The sequence below is a fragment of the Schistocerca cancellata genome, chromosome 5 (genome assembly GCF_023864275.1).
Source record: "Schistocerca cancellata isolate TAMUIC-IGC-003103 chromosome 5, iqSchCanc2.1, whole genome shotgun sequence".
NCBI classification, from domain to species: domain Eukaryota; kingdom Metazoa; phylum Arthropoda; class Insecta; order Orthoptera; family Acrididae; genus Schistocerca; species Schistocerca cancellata.
The window spans coordinates 643,819,926-643,827,386 of NC_064630.1; positions in this window are offsets into that span (position 1 = coordinate 643,819,926).

The window sequence follows — 7,461 nt, forward strand, 5'->3', positions numbered from 1 at the left end:
TAGAAAAATAAAGACGGGTATTGATGTTGACGTTGACATTAAATAGCGCGTATTTAGCTTCTATGAACTGCGTGTTACGCCAAAGCTCACTTCAAATGCTTTCTTTCTCAGTACAGTTGATCTGGAAAGAAAACACTTTACAAATCATGGTACGCATCTGAAAACAGGGGCAAATAATTAGTCAGACAGGATTAGTGTTTCTGAAAAGTGGTTCAGGACTAAATATAAGAAGCATTGTGCGATGTATTGACGACGTACATATCGAGAATGTTATTCTGCAAATGAATAAGTAAGTCAATTCTGGCTTCAAATATTAAAAGTAAAACAAAGGCACCAGAATATAGTAATCATCTTCCTTGTAATGACAATCCAGTTTTTTCTTCCTCTTGGCGAGGTTGTCTATCATCTCCGATGGTGTAATAGATACTGAACGATGAATAGACAAGGAAGCTAATCTATTTAGTCTTTTCTGAGAGGATGAAACACAATTATAAACCTAATTCAGCCGATACAGAAGCATATATTATTTATATTTAGAACTTGTAACTATTGATAAATGATAATCTAAAGCGGAGATGGCCTTCCTGCTGTAGCTGTCTTCAGGTTGTTAATTGTTGGATACATGTCTTTGTTGTACAATTACAGCACTTCCATGACTCACGAAGGTCTGGAATCTCCTTTCCCATATTTCCTTTTCCATAAATGCAATTCACCAAGAAGGTCTTCAATTCCACATTCCATATCTTCGATGTAGAATTCAATTAAAGGCTTGAACTCTTCGTTCTGCACTATTTAAGAGTACTTCACTGGCTGAAACTGGGAAGACCGAAAAAATGCAGACAGCTCTTTCTTACCTTCTGTTAACCTAAACATGGAATAAAGACCACCCCTCGGTAGCACTGTTGAGGCTTACACATCAAACAGTTTGGTCTCTTCTTTTGTATCTTAGCTATCTGGGAACTCGAGATTGAAGTGTATGGCTGTTGACAAATTTCAGTTGCTCTCTCAGAATCAGTTCCAAATGTTTTTTGGCATCATATCCCAGGATTTCCAGTTCTTCTGTAGTGTCTTCATCTGTTTCCATAGCTTCTCTCAAACATTGTGTTGCTTTCTGAAGTCACATTTACACTCTCCAAGTGTTTTTTTCCTAATGGGTCTGTCGTATGTTACATTATCCTTATTTTTAATGCATTTAGAAGGCCACTAGAAACGAACGACTTATTGTTTATTTAAATTGTAACACCTAAACCTTAATATAATGGCTGATACAAGAGTTACATTGTTTTGTCATGTAAGGTTAGTGCGATTAAATTAACACAATTATTTAATAACACATCATTCTTCCAAAATATAAACATAAAAACTTACCCTGGAATATCAGTTCAGGTAAGCTGGACAAACAATACAATCTGAGTCGCACTAAGTCGTTTAACTCCCTTCTTGCTATCAGCGATACGAAGCGTTTTAAAACTTCCATAGACTCCATTCATCTTTTTAACCTGCATGCAAACACACACACACACACACACACACACACACACACACACACACACACACACACATTCACAATCTCAGTCGTTGGTCGCTGACCCTAGGACAAAGCAACTCAGTGTCGTTATGTGGAAATAGATCTAACTCATGTTCTATGTGTATCACTGCTACTTCACTATGAATGAACGTCTGAAACACACTTAAGTCTAAAGAATTAAAAGTCTTCAAGTTTTTGATAACCACTTTGTTGCTGCAGCCATTATCTTTTTTTTTCAAGTTTTAATGATCTCAGGCATCATAGTTTCACTCTATGAAACCGACAGAGTTTGGTATTAGTTGTCAGTACTAGTACTCATAGATTGTCTAACAGCATTCTGGCTCAAAGAGCATTTCTGAATCAAATTTCCAGGATGCCATCCAAAAATCAAATTTCCCAGTTCCCCCCAACAAAAGATCTCATTTCCCTACATCCAAAAATTAAATTCTACATAAATACAATGGAAACAAAAATTACAAACAAATCTGAGCTTTTTAAAAAAATTGTAAATTGTAGCAAAGGAAATATTAATTTAAGTACAAGAAAAAACAAAAAAACTTAAAATTTACTCAATCACAGTAACATGACTAGGTCAATCCTGATTTACTTTTTAACCTTGGTAAACAAAATGTAAATTTACAATTTTATCAAATTTATCATCATCATTTTTAAAGATTTTAGTATATCGATCTGAAAGAGTAATTTTATATTCTTTATCTAAAAGTAATAACGTTTTATCTCCAAATTTAGGCATTAAAGTTCAACTTTTGAAATTACATAAGATTTATGTTTTTTTTTTAATTTCTGATAATTTAGCGAACATTTCTGAACAACCATTACTATAATTGTTAAGTTCACTTAATAAATTTTCAGTGCTACCATTCACTGACTTTTTTATTTATATAGAAATTTTTTTTGAAGAAACTAAAGTTTTCAATTTCTATCCTCTCTAGTTTTCCGAAAATATTTCAAAAGGAAATGAAAATAAGAAGTTAAAAGTTCTTAATTTTTTCTAATTTTTCACTCATTTAGTTAATTAAAATTTTTCAGTAAGCATCCAGTGTTGAGACTCATAAGTTTAATTCTTCTTACCACACATAATAACATATACAGCAGTATCATTTGGAATATTCTTGTTAAAGAATGCACCTAATCCGATTGTTTTTCTGAGTAGTTAAAACATTCATTCTTCTAGTCATATTAATTATATAAATTGGATCAGATTATATATAAAATTGAAAGGACTTACATTTACATCATTATTTAATTGAGTGGTTCCTTTAAAATCTCTAAAAGAATCATAAGCTTTTAAGAAGTTATTTGATGGATAGAGATTCTGTAATGCTTGTGGAAAAAACTTCATTTCTTCCATTTTTAACATAGATATTTTGTAATTTAACATGACCAAATAAATAAGAATCAGGTAACTGCTTATTCTTTCGATTAGTTTGGAAAACAATGAAAATAATGTAAGGCATGTCAAATTCTGTAGAATTATAATAATTAGTAATATATAGACCAAAACTTCCTTTTCCCTGTAAACCAGCAAATTCAATTATTTAAAGTTGAAAACAGAAATTGGATTTTTTGGATTTTGTATTCTTTCCTGTTCTAATTCAAGAGAATAGTCTGGTTCATATTTAACAACAGGAACACGAATTTCCATATTTTTAACAACAGTTTTACCTTATTTTGGAAGAGTAGAATTATCATTATTAGTATTCCAATATAGAACAGAATCTTCTTGATCAAGCAAAAATAACACTTAAATCACCTACATAAATAATTTCTTTATAATCTCTAAAAAATCCACTAAATAATTCTAATGGATAAGGAACTTTATATTTGTTTAGTTTTAATTTTTCCATTGTCAAGAATATGATCTTCCATATTTAGTTCATTTCAAAAGGGAAAAAGTTAATCAAATAAGAGTTGAAGAAGAAATAAAAGGATGGTCAATTCTAGATAAAAGATTATTTTCTTTTTTAATTGTAATTACACTAAACAATTTCAAAGCATATTATTAATTAGCTCAGTATTTGATTTACCATCATATGTAGAAAAATCAGTTCCATCTGAATGAATAATATCAAAAGTGATATAAAGTTGCGACAAATTTGAATAATTTCAACCACCACCAATATTAATACGTATTTCAGTTTCCTTGTTGGGAAGATTTAAATTATTTTTTGTTTCTCATTAATAGGAAATGAGTCAAATTGACAAACTTTCGATTTGATTCATGCTTTATTAAGAGAAAAATTCATTAATTAATTTTTAAAATTACTGTTACATTAGCACCATAAAAGTCAACTAAATGATCATTCTCATCAGTTAACAGTTACATCTAAATTTTGGATATTAGTGACAACTGGAATTATTATAGGATCATTTGGTTCATAAATTATTGGACCATCAAATTTATGGTTATAGATAACTTTTCAAGTTCCAAACATCTATGATGTATACATACAGACTGAAGCAATGAATGAAAACTTGTAGCAAGGCCAAGATTCGAACTCAGGTCTCCTGCTCACAAGGCAGATGCACTAACCACGACGCCACGCTGGCACAGTGGCTATGTACAACTGCATGTACTACCCCAGCATGCCTCCCTCTTCAGTCTAAATTTCCATTCACACCTCAACCCACCTGATATCCCTCCTGCACTCGAACAGCATTGCAGGGGCTCTCCAACCAAACTGGAATAGCAACTCAGCATCGATCAAAATGGTCGATTGTGCCTAAAAGCAAGGCATAGGTGCTTTAATCAAATGAAACTATATGGTTCCAGAGACCTTTCCAAGTCTCAAACATCTGTATATCCAGACTGAAGCGACACTACAAATTTTCATTTGTTGCTTCAGTCTGTATAAATATGACATCTGAATTTGCAGTTCTTAAGACATTTCATTTCATTTATTGCATATTTCAAGACTTGCTGCCTATTTTAAGAATTTTAAGGAGCAGATATTACATTTTACAATGTTACATGTTACAATATGTTGTTCCATATTTCTAACAAAGTTTGTTTTCAGCAATAAAACAAGAGTATCAATAATGAGTTAATTCTGGTATAAAATTAACATAATTTGAGGAAACAAAACAGAAACAATTTGTTTATTTAAGAAGAAGCTAACAAATGATAGCAGAGATTTTTAATAGAAGAAAGTGTCCCACCACCTGGCTGTTCCAGGTAGGAGGGCATCGGAATAACTTTGAGCCAGTCCCAGGAGGAGCAGCGGTTTGCTTAGATCTAATTACAAATTATTTTGAATTATGTTATTTACAATGTTTTCATCGTATTCATTCGTATTTCTCATATTAATTTCACTGTTGTAGTGCAGTTTTTAGTAATCCATTATGGAAAATGATCTATTATGGGAAATTTACAGCTTGGATGGCATTTGGCACTCGTATGACGTTCTTGAATAATTACTGGCAATGAAGTGGCTTTTCCTGTGGGAAAGTTCATCGATCTTCAACTCCCCAGGAAGCTTTAGCTCAGTGTATTTCTGTAATGTTTGCCATTATGAAATTGAAACTAGCAAATTACACGTTACTTATCAATAGTTGGAATCCTTATACTTTTCTGTTGTTGGTTAGTGTTCTGCATATACTTTTAGTTTTTCATTGTTTTATTATTTACGCTTACATTGTTCTATGTATCCAGATTGTCTTGTTCTGAGTTTGTTGAGGCACGCGAGTCAACGGTCGTGTTGTTGTCGGAATCGTTCTGTGTGCTGTGTGGTCTTGTTGGGCGATTCCCTGTTATCCGTCTCATCTATGGTCGTTTTTGTATGCATGCTGTGTGGAGTGCTTCTGAAATTTTGTCTGTGATGGTGTTTAATTCTAACCAATCATTCAGCTGTCTTATCCTTTCTTGTATGCCGTTGTTGTGCTGTTGTGGTCATATGTGTCTAAAAATGTCACAGTGTGATGTGTTTCGCTGCACAGATTTCTCCACATGTGCATATGTCTGTCACTTAGTCCAACATGACAGAGATGTGGGTATGGTCCACGCCTGCAAGAAAGTGGTTCATACCATGTGTTGAACCTATATATTTCATATTCATTCGTTCTTGGACGTTTCGGAAGAATATGTGTACTCTGAATCCTTTGTCTTTTGTGTCCCATTTGGTCTGCCAGATGCCATTTCGCTCTTCATTAAGTGGTTTCATGTCAGTTATTTGTTGGCCTGTAATTTCCTGTACATTGTTCTGTCGTCCCTTTTTCATCCAGTATGCTGCAGCTCTGAAACATATGGGAATGTCTATTGCATACACACCCAGGACGACGCATAACGCCTCAATAGATATTGTACGAAACACTCCTGACGATCTTAAAATGATGTCTGATTGTAATGACCGTTTTGTAGGCTGCTATTTGAAATTTGTTGTTGTTGCACCAATTATTCACTTTTTCCAGTACCTTTCTTGCCTTTAGTTCAAGACTTGTTGAGTTGGCCGATGTAATTACCATTATGTCGTCTGCATACGTAATTATTCCTGTCACCCTGCTAGCCTTGTCAACAGTGTTTGAAAGAGGTTCTTTAGTGCTGCCCCAGAATATGGGACCTTTTGTAGTTCTTTTGATGACCATCTGAGGGCTTGTGCGCCATTATCAATTATTGCAGTAATCTAGGAGACTGTAATATAACGATGTGGGTACCCGCATTTCTCTAAATGTTTCAAATATTGCCGGCCTCCAACGGTTATCATAGGCGAGAACTATATCAATTAGTTTCGCAGTTACATACTTGTCTTGTGTCGTTTGCACTGTCTGCAGTGCATTATTAATGGTGTCATCTATAGATCTAAACCCGAAATGGTGGGGGTTAAAGCCGAAGAGCTGTCTGAGCTCTGTCGCACAGGAATCTCTCGTGAACCTTAGCAGACGTGTTTATCAAGCAAATTGGTTTGTATGTCTCCGGATCCGTCGGGTCTCTGTCCTGATTCTCCTTGATGATTACTGCATCTGCAGATTTCCATGCTGTGGTATCTTGTGTTGTTGCAGAGCGTCATTCAGTAATTCAGACAGGGTATAATCTGCGGTGCTGTATTCCTGATAGTTTCTATATGAATTTCGGCGAGGCCTGGGGCTTTTTTTGGTTTGAGTTTGTTAATTTCCTCCTTAGCGAAGGGGATGACTACTTGGTCAGTAGCGAAGCTAATTTCTACTAGTCGGCGAATGATATATTGTTAGTCCTGAGTTGGGTCATTGTTTGGGAAAAGCCTTTGCAGATGGTATTCTGCCGAACTCCTCCAGCCTTGCGTACTGGAGCCGTTTCCACGTCTCAGTATGTACAGTACAAAAGGTGATTTGATTTTGTCAGTCTGCACTTTGTACGATTTTCCCCACTTATTATTTGCTAACCGAATCCGCACAAAGTTGTCCCAGTAGTCCTGTCTTGTCAAGTTCGGTTTTATCCCTGTTTTTGGCATTGCGATAGATTTAGAGCCTATTTTTCCGTTCTTGTGCCGTTTGGACCTTCGATAGTGTCGTCTTTTGTCTCGTGCGTATTTTCGGAGTCTAGTCACCATTGTGGACCATGGCATTCCCTGTTTGTGTTTATCATTTGCTACTGGTATGGCACCTGTATCAGTGTGTAAACTCCGAAAGCAACACTACGGTGTGTAATGTTGAGCCGTGAGTTATTGTATTCGTAAGACATGGCGTCACTTACGTGGTAGTATGGGTTGTCATCGGGATCCAACAAATTTACCTCTGGATTTCATAGGCAGTATTTTGAACAGTAGCCGTTATTTTTTCTGGCTTATTAATTGTCGTTGCTGTGACCTATCTTCGAGGTCTTTGCAACGTTATCTTTTAACAAGACAAAGCAAGAACATTTGTTGCCCGTGCTGTAATGACCCACATCCACATAGAAGGCATTCGACTGTTACTCTGGCCACGAGAGTCTTCCAAATCTC